The 15,604-nt window shown below is 38.2% G+C and overlaps 1 protein-coding gene across 3 annotated transcripts in view; it reads left to right on the top strand.

The window, feature by feature from the left end:
* Positions 1-13,937: 13,937 nt before the first annotated feature.
* LOC145692749 (dynein light chain 1, cytoplasmic) overlaps positions 13,938-15,604 on the top strand; it is a 63,758-nt gene continuing 62,091 nt past the window's right edge. Inside the window, exon 1 of one of the 3 annotated variants that reach the window (XM_081768186.1) lies at positions 13,938-14,106. The gene's annotated coding sequence lies outside the window, so the exon portion shown is untranslated. Of the gene's footprint in view, positions 14,107-14,379; positions 14,405-15,604 lie in introns of those variants that run through there. The other 2 variants (XM_081768188.1, XM_081768187.1) reach the window with 2 other exon arrangements.

Genomic DNA, 15,604 nt, shown 5'->3' with positions numbered 1-15,604 from the left:
AAATAATAAAGGGACCACGGAGGAACCCGGCATCAGTTTGACCACTGACCGACTAACCATTGCCTGCTCCGAGGTCGCACTAGACTAGGGATCCTAACTACAACTAAAAACCTCACGAGGCTGCCATGATCTGAGGGGGTTTCCCATAAATCTCACCTATAACCTAACAAGTGTTCTGAACGCTGACATGAGCTGAAGGGGCACCCGCAAAACACCAATCTCCTTCATCTGGTCGATTAAGAGAAAATACACTATTGATTACTCTTTGAAAATTAAAAACATTGTGTTAGAAATTTTATAATAAAATTGGTGAAAGAGAAAAGACACGCCCGGACCGCTATTTGTCTCTATCTCTACCTACAAAACATTTCAATATACAAATGTTACATTGGAAAATAAAATCTTTGGAAAATAGCAAAGATCAACCTGACATTCATGTTCACAGTCATACCTTATTATTTAATTTTAATGATTACTTCATTATTTAATTTAGTGAAACTGTTCGAATTAGTTATAGGCTGTGGAGAAACACTTTCAAAATGCATTAAAATTATAGGGTAAATGACGTGTAAAAGGTGCCTTGGTGAGCGTACTTTGTAGGGGCTCCTCAGGTACTCCACCCCCGCGCCGCGGATCTGCGGGGCCCTTATCGCCGCCACTGGTTACAATGATATTGACATGATATTGACACTGGTTACTCGATGATGTTTCTTTCAAATCCCAGCCATACACAAAAAATAATAAAATAATAAAAAATAAAATGAATATTCGGGGCACCGGACCCTAGAGTATGGATTCGATGTACTTTGTTACACAAAATCCAAATTTCGAAACCCTAGCACGATTAACCGTGTCATATATATTGCTGTGTTACGTGTATCATTCCCATCTAAAATTGCTCAAGTTTTTCGCCCATAACAAAAAGTGACAGGATCGATTTTCCTGGGGCTTCGAAATTTGGGTTTTGTGTAACAAAATACATCGAATCCATTCTCTGGAGTCCGGCGTACAGAATTTTATTTTTATTTATTTATTTATTTATTTTGCGTGTGTGTGTATGTTTGTGTGCGTGTGACTGTCTAATCATTGTTACTGTCACTTTGAAACGCAACACCTCCTCTGCTATAATTTGAAATTTCTAAAACCTTTGTCAATTTCAGCTTAAGTCCTGGTTTACGAGACATCCTCACTAACGTCTTTTGTCCACAAGCACTCTCAAACTGATTCAACAATGACTTTCTGTATGTAATAACAAAAATACAAACCACTTCGTGAAATATACCGCACACACAACAATCGAAGTAAAGAAAACAATTACAAATGAACTCAGTAACATCAAAGCAACAACAATTACTATACTAAAATTGAAAGCAGGCGTCTATCGAAACATTCATTACAATTATAAGTAGGTAAACATTTTTAAAGGTCAATAATACATTATTACTTCCATGTAAGAAAACTTAAATGTGTTCCTTGCAATCTTCTACATACTTTAGATATACAGTAGTCAAAATGACCCATTCTCGTAGTCGTAGGTATGTTTGACAAAATCCCTCTAAAAATAAAACTATACAAAACTTCAAAATATCTTTTCAAAGAGCTTTCAATCACAAGAAAAATTAAGAAAAAATTATGTTTAGATTAACACATTAAGTGGAGAGAGAGAGAAATATATATATGAATCCAGGGGCGGATCCAGGGGCCCCGATCGCCCCCCCCCCACAAGAGGAAACTTTCTTATTTTATATATAAATAAACCCATCCATAACAAGTTTGGAGCTCTTAAAAGTAGCAGTATTACCGCCGACCGCCCCCCCAGAAGTCCGTTCTGGATCCGCCCCTGTATGAATCTCTGGGTTAAAATTACGTGCCTCTAGTTCTAGCGTTTAAGGTTCAGTCGACTGCATGTTATTATTATTATTATTATTATTATTATTATTATTATTATTATTATTATTATTATTATTATTATTATTATTATTATTATTATTATTGATTAAAATACTAGAATACTTCAGAAGGAAGATGCAGATTAAAACATAGTACTAAAGATAACAATAAGATTAAGCATAAAACCTTTTTTTATCCCTGGCCCAATGAAAAGAATGCTTCGTACAATGTCAAAGTACTTAAATCGTGAACTTAATTACACCCATGTTTTTATGTATTAGTTTTTTTTTTTTTTCAATTTTTGAATTTCCATACTCAGATCCGGGGCATTTAAGCATCCCGAAAAGTATTTTCGGGACGCAGATCTCGATTCCGTGAGGTCCCCGGTTTTCCGGGACGAATGGCAACCCTAGTATACGTACTCCAGGAAGGTGTCCGGTATTTCCATTTTCAAAAGTTGGTAACCCTAGCCTGGATAGGCCAGAAATATGATGTTGGAAGCACTGAATTAAATTCCGTTTAATTGACGTCTCCCAGGTGCCATTATTTCTAGCTTTTTGGACTAAATGTTCGATACCTTTTACTTCAGGTTCTTTCCCAATTACCTCATGATACTAAATCATCACCAAAAATGCAAATGCTCTTTAGCGGGAGTGTGGGATCACACACACTGAAGTCGCATGCATTAATAATGCGGCTAAGCAGGGGCTCATGAATGGGATAATGTTTTAAAAACATAAACTACTAGCTTCATTTTTAATATTTTCCTTCACTCACGCAATTGATAAATTTTGATGCATGTGCTACAGAGAAAGAACTCAAAACAATGAAGACTACACCATATAACTGATTTTCTGAAATCTTATGTCGGGATAAGTAAATAGAGCTTCTGGAATATAAGGTTTTTAACATGATTGTATAACATTTGTTTTAAATGATACCTTCACAGATGGTACATACTCACTGGCGTAGCACACTTTTGCGCCCCCCCCCCGCAAAGTATAGAGAAGGGGCCCTACTTGTAAAACCGACAGAAGAAAGGTTAAGTTCTACTTCTTTAAAACTTATTCATCGCAAGACTTAGGGGCCCCCTATACCTCGGGGCCCCCCGCACTGAGGGGGTTGCGGGGGCAGCTGCAACGCCACTGTACATACTGCATATGAGCAGAAACCATTTTCGATATTACTGTACTAAGAGAGAGCTTGAGCTGTCTTAGCCCCCTTGGCTACGCCACTGGTCCTGTAGGACTAGTAAAACGCTGAATTCAATGCATCCTCTGACATTTTGTTCTGTTTCACGTGTCTCAGCGTTGAAAAAAAAATCTTTTAGTAAACAATACCCCACGCTGAAAATCTTTCCCCCAGAAATTGTTTATTTTCTGATCAGGGATCTATGGGTCAAAACTCCTTGAAATTTCAGCTAATACTCAAAAAGAAAATACTGCCAGTAGAAGGTTAAACAGCAATTTTCATATTAACTTTTAAAAATAGCAGCAATCAGCTTCCCCCCCCCCTCGATATCAGTTTCTGGTTGACTTATTTCTATCATTTCAACGGTCTGTTATATGGCATTCTTTCTCACTGAATATTTTAGAGTGAATTCCTAAAATAGGGGTCCTGCTGGCCAAGCAAAACATTTCATGCGATGCACTCTCTAACATGTTCTTATTATTTTTTGTTGCTTACAGCTTTCTCGTGGCTAAGTTAGCCCTCTCCGCTCTCCCCTTTGGTGTACGGGGTCCCGGGATCGATTCCCGGTGGGAGAGCCTTTGGAATTTTAACTGTTCTCGAGATGTATGTGTTCGTGTCCCTGTCGAAATTGGTAAAGGTTAAAGAAACCTTGTATACAAGAAAACTCGGGTGCTCAGGAAACTGAGATATAATCAGTTGATTTAAAAAAAAGGGGGGGTTAGCGTAAGCGCCTTTGGCGTGGGAGGACCGGGTTGGATTCCTGGTGGAAGGTCATGTGGTTCGGATTGCACGTTAATCAGTAGGTCCCGTCTCACATAGCCTCGCTGCTGATATGAAATTTTGTAGTTTAACATTCGACTGTTATGTCCTGTAGCCTAAAGGGCTTTTGTGTCCTATTACCGGCATCGAACCCAGGACCACGTGCACTAATAACACGCACTAGCTACTTGATGCGCATACCCGGTATATGATTTCCACAAGTGTGTTCTGATACTATGAATGAATACTTATTTATTTTATTTTAACTCTTTCATTTGAGTTTAGCGTCCCTTTGAGGAGCTAGGCTGTATGAGACATTGATCTACAGCTTCACTTTGGGTCTGAACCGCATGACCTTCCGCTGGGAATCGAATTCAGCTGTCCTAAGCCAAAGACAAGAAACATACACGTCTATTACATTAAGATCAGGGACGGCGCCAGAAAAGTTTGATGGGGTGGGCGGAAAAAGGCGGACCTAGTTGCTGGGTGGGCGGACAATGATAATAATTACTGGGCAATGTAGACTTTTTTTGGACAATAATTAAGTTTCAGTCTTTAAACTCTTTAGTTAGCTAAGGCTCAGACCGAAACAGGGGAGGGGCAAGGATGTGGAAAACAGCTGCATTGGCCTTATAGAAGGTACAATTCCGGCATTCGCTTGGTGGGACTGAAGAAATGCAGGGCTTAGGATGGGCTGCGGGAGTTCGTGGCTATATGCTCGACCTACCGACTTCCGCGTATCAGACACACTACCTCTACTTCGTTTTTTTTTTTTTTTTTTAACAATAATAACGGTGTGTACTGTGTAGTCGATGAAGTTCAAGACAGCTTTACCTTCTCTCCCTCCAAGAATGCACATGAATGTATAGAAATAAAAGAAGGTTCAAACAGCACAGACTAACAGATAATATTCTACCTTTCGTTAATATCATAAAATACACAATAAGTAAGTAAAGTAAAATAGGCTATTGCAAACATTTTTTATCTTTGAAGAATTTTTTTACAAAAAAGCAAGAGACAAAAAATATAAATCATTTATGTTTTCTCTCGTATATCCTTAATTTGTGCACATTAGATTTTTTGACGTGATCTCTATATGCAACAGCAAAGATCTATGTTACTAAAAGAATAGGGAAATTCGACAGCATAATTGTTTGATCATACCATACACAGAAATCTTTGAAATTGAAACTCAAGTTGAAAAAAAAAAAAAACAATTATAAATTGGATAAAGAAGTAAATAGCAATTAACAAAAAAAAAAAAAAAATCATCATGATCCACAGAAACAACAATGCATTTTAAACTATGAAGGGCTGATCACATGGTACGAACAAGCTTACAATAAACTTTTATACCTGCACGTTAATGGAGTACATTGCGTTGATTGTTATGTCCAACATCGAATAATTTACCACATTCTCTACAGCAATAGTCATTACAAGTTTTCTTTCTACTGAAAGGAAACAAAGATTGCTTAGGCTACAGTTTACCATTCGATTGCTTAGGTATGTTTTAACTCGTCTAAGAAAAAGAACATTCACATGGTGAACTAAATACAGGAATGGTGACAGCAATTACGGCTAATTTGTGAATTTCATGAAAAGCAATTTTGAAACGATCCATCACTTCAGTAAACTGAGAAACGGAGGTAATTTTGCATTGCGTTTCCTCCTCATAACGTTTCAAAACTTTCGGGAGAAGTTTCATTTCCACCTCTACACTATCGACATCACATCCATAATGACGTGTAAGTGGTTCAATTTTCTCAAATGAGAGGAGATGTTCACTTTTAGGGTGAAGACTGCTTATTCCAATGTAAATTGGCGTTCAGCTGTATCTGGAATTATGTTTGTAAATAAAATCATTGTTCATTGCAGAGTTAAACATGGTCCTAGAGCCTATTACATTACAATCAATAGTAATACCTATTGCTTTAGAAGTACAGGATGTCACCTTCATTATTCTACTTCTGTTGGGGTGGGCGGATGGGTGGGCAAGGCCATTCATCGGGTGGGCGGTCGCCCACCCCCGCCCACCCTTAGTGCCGTCCCTGGTGGGCAAGGCCATTCATCGGGTGGGCGGTCGCCCACCCCCGCCCACCCATAGTGCCGTCCCTGATTAAGATATAGAAAGTATTAAGATCTGCGACGAAAAATTCCATTTTGTGGGATATTTTGACATTTATTTTTCGAATAGGGATAAAGAGAATTTTGGTCAAAATTGGCAGCATTTTTGGGATTTACGTTCACGGTGGCTCAGTGGCAGAACGTTCACCTCCGGTGTTTGGGGTCCCTGGTTCGATCCCAGCTCGCGCCGTGTGGACTTTGTGGTGGACAAACACCGTGCTCATGGGGTTTCTCGGGGTTCTCCCGTTTCCTCCCACTTTCTTCATTTCATTCATTTCTCATCATCATCGTCTCTTTTAGCCTAACCAGCATAACCGTGGGACGTAAAACTTAAAGATATCATTTTATAAATTCTGACAAGCGGAAAGTAGGACACAAATATAATAGTATATGATAGTTTATTGCGTCGGCAATACGCATCTCCTTATTTCATTTAACGTTAATAATAATTCATTTTTGTTAAAAAGAAAAGAACAAAAGTATTGAAGAAATTCAACACAACTCCCAAATGCTTTGATGAGTGACAAAGTGATTTATTTTTATGAAGATGCAGTGAAACTTTGTGTAGGGCAAAATACTTTTTTTTTTTCTTTTTAATCACCTTTCGGAGCGTAGGATTATTTTAAGGACTGAGGGAAACTTTAGACTTCTAGGGAACTTAGAGGGAACTTCTACTTAACTTGGTTAGCATCACTGTCGTAAGTTGAAAAAGGAACCTTTCCTACCTAACCGATACCTCAACAAACCCTTCTCTGTAAAAACAATGTATTGCAAAACAATTGTTTGCTGAATATTTTCCTTCCCTAATCTTTTGAGGAGTGTTAAAAAACAGATTTCTAAAAGTACTTGAGAGGTTTGAGTAAAGCCTTCGGGTCTCATTCTAAACGAAGGGAAAATCCCAACCTACACCTCACGGGAGAAAGCGGGCAACGTCTTTGACGGCTAACGTAGGTGGGGACCGAACGGGCCTGAATTATGCTAGATTTTTACAAATTATGACAGATTTTCAAATTATCTTTCCGTTCTAATTTTAAAGTCCTACCCCTATTATATCCCTAAGCACCCCTAAATAACATTCCTGGAGGACCACTTTCTCAAAAAAAAAAAAAAAAAAAAAAAAAAAAAAAAAAAACTTGCGTTGTTAACAGCCTGGGAAAACATTTGTGGAAACTTCAGACAACAACGACTTTGTGGAAACAACAACAAAAAATCAACTTTTTAGCGATCGAATTAAAAGAATGTTATCCTCAGTTTAGTATTCACAGATAATATTTTTACAAAATTTAAGTTTGATGGGTAAATCAGTAGACTTTGAATACATTCACATCGTACTCACTGAGTTGCGAAATAGTGTACCTCCAGACATTTGCGCCCGAAGAAAATTTTCTATGCCAGCATCTCCATGGTTGCTATATTACGTCTCGTGGTTTGCTATATTATGTATACATTTTCGTGAGCCAGGGGGGGCCCATTTTTATCAAACACGGAGATTGCTGTAGAAAATATAATAAAAACATCCAATTCGAGTTTCAATAATTCCTCAGTCCAATCCGAGACTGAAACATAAGAGATGGGCTTTGTTCTTAAACAACATAACGTGCCTAGCGAAGGCTTCACATTGTGAAGATTATATTAGTGAAAGTTATACAAATGCAATTTTACAACTTAATATACATATTACTAAATGTTGAGCTCCCTGTTGCTATGTGGTTAGAGTATGCGTCTTTTACGAACGGAGTTTGATTCCCGGTAGAAGCTCATGTGTTTCAAATCCGACGTTAAGCTATAAGTTTACGTCTTGTAGAGCTTTGTTCCTGAAAGCGATGTCACACTATAATCTAATTTAATATTACTAAATATTAAAAAAATAATGACTTACCGAGATGACGTGAAATAGCAGCTATCAAATCCATTTTATATTTTCACACAATCCAGTGAATATTAATATAACAATTACAAAGACACATGTATATACATACTCAGAAACAAGCACATACACACGTACGCTACACCTACACAAATATGAACACTTCAAATCTATTTACATGTGGTGAATTACGCTGCATCAAACCTGTTATCTTCAAACTTCACCATCATCTTTCCATGTATCTGCATTATTTGATTCATCTACATATTTGTCATTTGCACGCATCATTGCTTTTAGCATTTTCGGGGAGGGTTCAGGGGGTATTTCTTCATGTAAAGAATCGGTTCTCTGTACTGGAAAGAGAATCAGGGGAGGAAGGGAAAATTTATATTTAACGAATGGATAACATTTTAAAAAAATATATACAAAACATGCCGTTTCCGACACAGTACTAACGCATTTTTTTTTTAGCGGTGTATTACTAAACTAGAGGTCCCCTGACGCTCATACCTTCTCCCCTCACAAGTTGTAAAGCGAGAAGGGACAGAAACATCCTAGATAACCACACACTCAGGTTTCAGTTGACAGAAATAAAACTATGAGTAAGTAAACATCTTGTGGAGAGTCACGTTTTGCTAAATTTTGAACATTTATGTGAATTCAATAATACAACAGCGGAAATACTAACTGGTTTTATTGCTTCAACCATCGCTTCAACTAAAAAGGGATAATTCCCGACGGTCGTTGAACCATCTGAATTTTCGTTCTGTTTCTGTTCTCCAGAGGGAAGAATGAAATTATGCTAGATTTGGCCAAGATGCTACAGTCAAGATGCTAAATGCGTATGAATTATGCTAGATATAGCACCAAGATGCTAGATATGGCTTCACTAGTCAGCTTCTACCAAGTGCCAACGGCCATCTCGGAGGGCGGATGAGCGGGTGGAGGTCAGTGCACCTTCTTGTCCTTAGGAGGGGAAACTGTCCTAAAAGGCGGATGAACCACTAGATGGTCAAGGCATGGACATGTGGAAAGGAAATGGGAATACTAACACATTATCTTTTTCCCAGAACGGACGAAGGACGAGAATAAAGAAATATGATGGTTCTTCCTGAGGTAAAAAAATTCCGGAGGTAAAATAGTCCCCCGTTCGGATCTCGGGGTGGGGACTAATCCGGGAAGAATCATCAGAGGAGAAAACAATAACTTTCATCTCAGCATAGGAACCTGGAACGTACGAACTCTACGACGTGAGGGAAAACTTGAAAATTTTAAAGTGGAAATGGACAAATGTAAATTGGACATAGTGGGCTTGAGTGAAGTGAGATGACCAAGGAAAGATGAGATAATATCGGGAAATTACAGAATATACTATTCGGGTGGCGATAAGGCTGAGAATGTTGTCGCGATAGCAATGAAGAACGAAGTAGCAAGAAGTGTAACCAAAGTGGAATACTGCAGTGACCGCTTAGTGTTTGTAAAACTACATGCAAAACCAGTGGATATTATGGTAATACAAGTGTATATACCAACAACCGACCATGATGTGAATGAAGTAGAAGTAATGTATGATCAGATCAGTGATATATTGCATCAGGAAGGAAGAGGTAAGGTCAACGCCATAGTAATGGGAGACTTCAACATTGTAATAGGAGGAGCTGCGAATAAGGTAGTGGGGCCATTTGGACTAGGTAGAAGAATGAACGAGGTCAAATGCTTATCGATTTTTGTAGGCAACATGATCTGGTGGTCATGAACACGTGGTTTAAAAAGAGAAAAATCGAGCTGTACACGTGGAAGGGTCCAGGAGTTAAGAAACGCTACCAAATCGATTACATTCTTGTGAAGCAAAGTTTCAGGAATAGTGTACGAGATGTGAAGATACTGCCAAGATCGGACATTGATTCAGATCACCTGGTGGCGGAAGCGCAAACCTGGTTAAAGTCGATCAAGTAAAATGGGAGGAGAAATCGAAAATGGAATTTAGAGCGACTAAGAAATATCGACTATGATGTGAAAGAAGAAATTAAAGAAAAATTCTGTGCAATGGGAGATATGTTTGACAATATAGAGAATAGTTGGGGAAAAGTTAAGCAGATTCTACTTGACACACTCCACAATAACATTGGCAGAATGGAAAGAGCACCGAGAAAACCATGGATAAATGAAGCAATGCTTAAGAAGATGGAGGAACACAGAAGGGCAAAAATCGCGGACATCAATGAATACAGAAGGCTGAATAATGAATTGAGAAGAGAAACGGACAAAGCCAAAGAAATGTGCATGGAGCAGGTTTGTGAAGAAATAACGGAACTTCAACGGCGTGACAGATATGATCTGATGTGCCAGAAAGCACAAGAATTAGGAGGGAGAACTAGCAAAAGTATACGAACGTTCGGCATCGAAGATCACCAAGGTAATGTAACCACTGACCATAAAAGAATCCTTAGAATTTGGGAGGTGTACATAAAAGATCTGTATGATCAGAAGAACCGCCCCAAAGATATTGCGATCGAAGCAGAGGAAGAGGTGGATGATAATGAAAAGGGACCCAGTATATTGAAAAGTGGAGTAGTACAAGTAATCAAAGACATGCGAAGGAGAAAGGCCACTGGAAACGACGACATACCAGTAGATTTGCTGAAGAAATTAAACGGTGTGACAAACATCTTGGCATTTGAAGGCGACGCTAGCAAATGAGAGGCCAGCTGCATTGCCATGTACACATCCACGTCTATCCTCTGCCACCTGATCGCGCTATAGTTCGTCTGCTTAGCCATAGCCACACCCTTTAGCACTCGGCAACGTCGCGTCAGAGCTTGCGTTTTATTCGTTTAGCTGAAATGCCAAGATGTTTGTCACAGGCTTTAGGAGACAATGCAATGAAAGTATTGACTTCCCTTATTAACGAGATCTACCTGAGTGGAGAATGGCCAAAAGATTTTCTTGATGTTACAATGATTGCATTGCCGAAGAAAACCTGTACATAGGACAACGAATGAAGATGCGCTTGAATGAAGGAGAAACCAATAGTGTGGAGATTGGACGAGGAGTCAGACAAGGATGTAGTTTGTTGCCCCAATTATTCAATATTTACAGTGAATGTTTAATGAAGGAAGCATTAATGGGAATTGGAGATTTCAAGATTGGAGGGCAGATCATTAACAAGATCAGGTATGCAGATGATACGGTTATAAAAGCTAAAACCGAAGGAGGACTACAGGAGATGATTGACAAAATAGTTGACACTGGAAAACTGTATGAAATGGAAATTAACATCGAAAAGTCGAAAGTCATGACAATATCCCGTGGAAACACGCTCTTACGGATCAGAGTAGAACAAAGAGAACTTGAAGAGGTCGATAATTTCAAGTATTTGGAAAGTATTTTGACAAGAGACGCTTACTGCACCAAAGAGATTAGGTCAAGAATTGCCATAGCTAAAGAAGCATTCAACGAGAAAAGATCATTGGTCAAATGCTATATATGGAGCATTGGACTGTATGGTTCAGAGACTTGGACATTACGGAAGTTAGAGAAGAAATATTTGGAAAGCGTCAAAATGTGGTGTTGGAGGAAGATGGGAAAGATAAAATGGACAGAAAGCGCAACAAACGAAGATGTTTTAAGACGGATAGGAGAGAAGAGGACACTTCTAGCCACAATCCTTCGTAGAAAGGCCAATTGGATTGGACACATCTTGAGAAGAAATTGTCTGCTTCACACCGCCATAGAAGGAAAGATGGAAGGGAAGCGAGGAATAGGAAGAAGAAGAACACAGCTGATCGATGATTTGAAAGATAGGAGAAAATATTGGGAGTTAAAAGAGGAAGCTGAAGATCGACAAAAGTGGAAGAAACATTTCCAGGCCCAAATCTAAAATTAAAAAAAAAAAAAAAAATCCTTATTAGTCCTAGGACCTTCCCAAAGGCAGAATACATAATAATAATAATAATAATAATAATAATAATAATAATAATAATAATAATAATAATAATAATAATAATAATAATAATAATAATAATAATAATAATAATAATAATAACAGCGGTTCATCATTAAGGAAAAGAGTGCTTGTAATTCAAAATGTTGTGAATAAACAAGAAAACATTAAAATATTGCAAATAAGTTAACTCAGGACAAAAGGACAAGAGCGCCGATCCTTGGGGCACCGGACCTTCCCAAAGTTTGTGTGGGTCCCCCGCATTCTATTTATGAATATACAATGTTTGGCATAATTTGAATGCAATTTGTCTTAAAATCCTCATATATGCCTTCTGCATCTGAATTCCCCCCTCCTCAATTTTACAGAGAAATCGGCACCCGTTCATAAGGACATTTCTCGATTTTCTAGCCGTCTTCGCAACACACAGGATAGCTCTTTGAAAAACAGTACTGTCCTGCGAAAATCAGAACGCCTGATCACCCTAACTAGGGATGCGCACGAGACAAGATTTGTGTCTGTCTCGAAAATGAGCTGTAGAAATGATATCTCAACTCGAAAAATGTATATTTTTCTATTGGAAGAGCCGTGTCTCAACTCGAATTTTGTCAGAAAAATCCTGTCTCGACTCGTCTCGTGCGCATCCTTAACCCTAACTGTATGTCCTGAAAGGATGTGAAATCGAGTGTTTGAAACCCCCTCCCCCGTGATTAAATTCTACGTATTCTACGTATACTGAGTGAGGCTAGGATCACTTATATGCCATTCTATCCTATGTAAAATTGATAATTTCGATAGGGCACTGACGCCTAATATACCCTTGGTTAGTCCCTAACATTATAGTAATATGTGCAGATTTATGGTATTATGGACGATCATAGGACATGCCAGTTAAGAATCGAAATAGAATGAAACCATTAGTTTTACATCCCACATTTATGCACTGTGAGCTAGATGGGACTATACGTAATGAAAGGGAATAACAGTGGCGGATGTAGAAAGTAAAAACGGGGGTTAATCAGAACCCAGACTATGATAGGCATATCATAGGAAAGTTTACTATAAACTTTTAAAAATGTATAAATAATAACTTCAATTATTTTTGCTACTCAAAAAACTGGGGGCCTAGGTCCCCCGGTCCGGGGATATATCCGTCACTGGAGAATAATTATAAAAAATATCATCGGAATGACAATTTGAGAGAAGGAAAAGAATCCACGGACACAGAGTCGTCTACTACAAAGTCACATGGCCAAGGATCCAGTGGTGCCCACCCCCCTTATTTCCATGACGCACCCCCCCGCAATCGTCTATCCATAGCTGTTCTTCCATGAAAAAAATCTTTTTCGATTAATTTTTACACCCCCCTCAAACATATTTATATAGATTTTTACCCCCCAAATATTTCAATGACGCAGTTTGCGTCATAGCCCCCCCTTGTGGGCACCCCTGAAGGAACTAATAAGGGACCCCTTCCATCAGAAGTAAGAACTCTATCATCAGCTTTCGTGCTCGTAGTTGCTTGTTTTGAGTGCCGATGGGGTGGCGGTATGGATACTCGTCATCATGTCACTATTAATGTTATCATAATAATTAATTTTTCACAATTTTCTTTGACATATAAAACTATGAATGAGGGATGCAAGTAGAAAAGATAACTTAAAAAAAAAAAATCACGTTCGACGCCATTGGATGCTGATTGATCACGACGGTGGGCGGACACTCATATAATGCTTACTGTATTCAATTTTCAATTATTATTCTTATTAACGCTTCGAGAAATAGCACTATGAGTCATAATTCTGAAATTAATTAATGTACATTTGATGGGCTTAAAACGTTAAAAAAAGAAGAAAAGAAAAAAAAGTAATTATGAAGTGATCACTTTCTGAGAATCAATAAATACCAGCAGCATATACACACAAATATACATTGTTTGTGATTTTGTTTATTTGTTATATCTTTATAGTTTTAGATGTATGAAGTATACATATATTACACTCATACATATTGTTCCCGTAAGCATAAAGCCGTCTTTTGCTCCTGCGTGTATTTGCGGATATCGATTTTCGTTTCTTGTAACATACAGAATTGCACGGAATCATGGGTAGATAGAAGACCCTGCTAGAAGACTCTGACTCTCCACCAATAGGAGGCCAGGAGCCAGGTTTCAATGAGCGAAGTTCTGCAAGCCGACGGCCAAGTTAGTGACAAGGAATAATTGAACTGTTTCGTATAAGGTAGAAAAGTGAAATTAAGACATCTTGAATAGTCTATTTTGTATCGAAATTTAGTAGAGCTGTGCTTCTGAATTTTTCTGGTGTATCAGGTAAGATTGCTCTTTTATTTCTTTTAAATAATGTCATCTCGAAAAACGGTCACATTTCCCTCTGCAGCTTTTCGTAGTCAGTGGTTGGCTACAAATTTCTCGAGTTGTACGTACCTGCCATCTGTGTCTAGTCTATTAAACTCATTATTTGATTTTTCGAAGTTTTTGCAAATAGTCATATTGAAAAGTGCTCTTGAGGGCAGTTTCAAGATGAATATGCTTGCCTTCATGTTGAGACGTCCACAATGCAGCAAGTGGACGTTAAGGTTACGGTGCGGCTTGGGGATGGTAAATTAAGGTTTGATTTTTAAATATATATTTTAAGTAATGGTACAATATTCAGGAGAAAAAAAATCTTAGTAAAAATATCTAGTTTTATAGCTAGTATTGCACAAGATAATTTTTATTCCTGAATGAGTGAAATCAATTATCGGCATTTTTTCTCTTTAGCGGGTGTTTTTTTTTTCTTCACGATTTAGCGGCATTAGTTTCTTACTCGTGTTTTGTTTATGGTAATGTCAATACGGCGGGCGTTTTGAGCTATGTACTTATCACAATATTATTAATGGAATCCGTATAGGGCGGGTGTTTACTTTTAAATTTGTTTTAAACTAATTCAGTTACAACATTTTCGAGTTTTTAGGTTTATTTGATATAGTGAATTCATGTTTACGTTGGTTAGAGTTGGTTAGTACCGATGCTATTTGAGACCTTGACCTACAGTTGATGGTGGAATCCAAACCATCGTAAAGCGTTCAAATTTTCGGGTCTCTGTGAGAATCGAACCCATGACCCCGTCCTCCAAAGACTGGGGCGCTAGCTACAAGACTGGCAGGGAGGGTTCATTTTTATGTGAAAAGAAATTGACAGTTGTATGGAATAACATTTGAAAGGTAAGGTGATTTTGGTATGTTTTGTCCCCTGTATTTGCGTGTGTGACCTCTAGTAAAAATATGATTTTCGTGATTTTTTTTTTTCCAAGTTCCACTATTAATACTGGAATCATATTTATTGCTGTTTCGTTATAAGGTAACTGCAGAATTTATTTTTAACATAGTGCCTTGCTTTGTGAGTTTAGTGCGATAATACCTGTGGTTCAATTTTTGTAATGTGCTGTTTTTCAGCAGTTTGTAAGCTCGCCCATGTGATGTTTCGAAGACTACTATTTGACCTCGAAAAAAAAAATTGGGTAATCAGTCTGGACATTATCATCTCTGTTTGTTCGGGACATCGAAAGAGAAAGCAATAGCCGGTGTAAGGTCAAGAATGTGACCTCGTTAGTACGTGTAATAACCCTGGTTTTGCATTTATGGTGGCTTTGATCGGGAGGGTATTTGTTGAAGCATTTTGTTGAGGGGTTACGCTCAATGGTAGAGCGCTTACCTCCAATGCGTGGTGTTCTTGGTTCGATCTCCGGCCAAGTTAGTTTGCGGTGGATAACATCGTGCCCGTGGGTTTGTTTCCTCCCACTTCTTCATTCCACCAATTCTTTCATTAT

Source organism: Thermobia domestica, chromosome 8 (assembly GCF_964235325.1).
Source record: "Thermobia domestica chromosome 8, izTheDome1.hap1.1, whole genome shotgun sequence".
Lineage (NCBI taxonomy): Eukaryota > Metazoa > Arthropoda > Insecta > Zygentoma > Lepismatidae > Thermobia > Thermobia domestica.
Note: the sequence above shows the minus strand (reverse complement) of the source record. Positions and strands in the feature narration are given on the sequence as shown.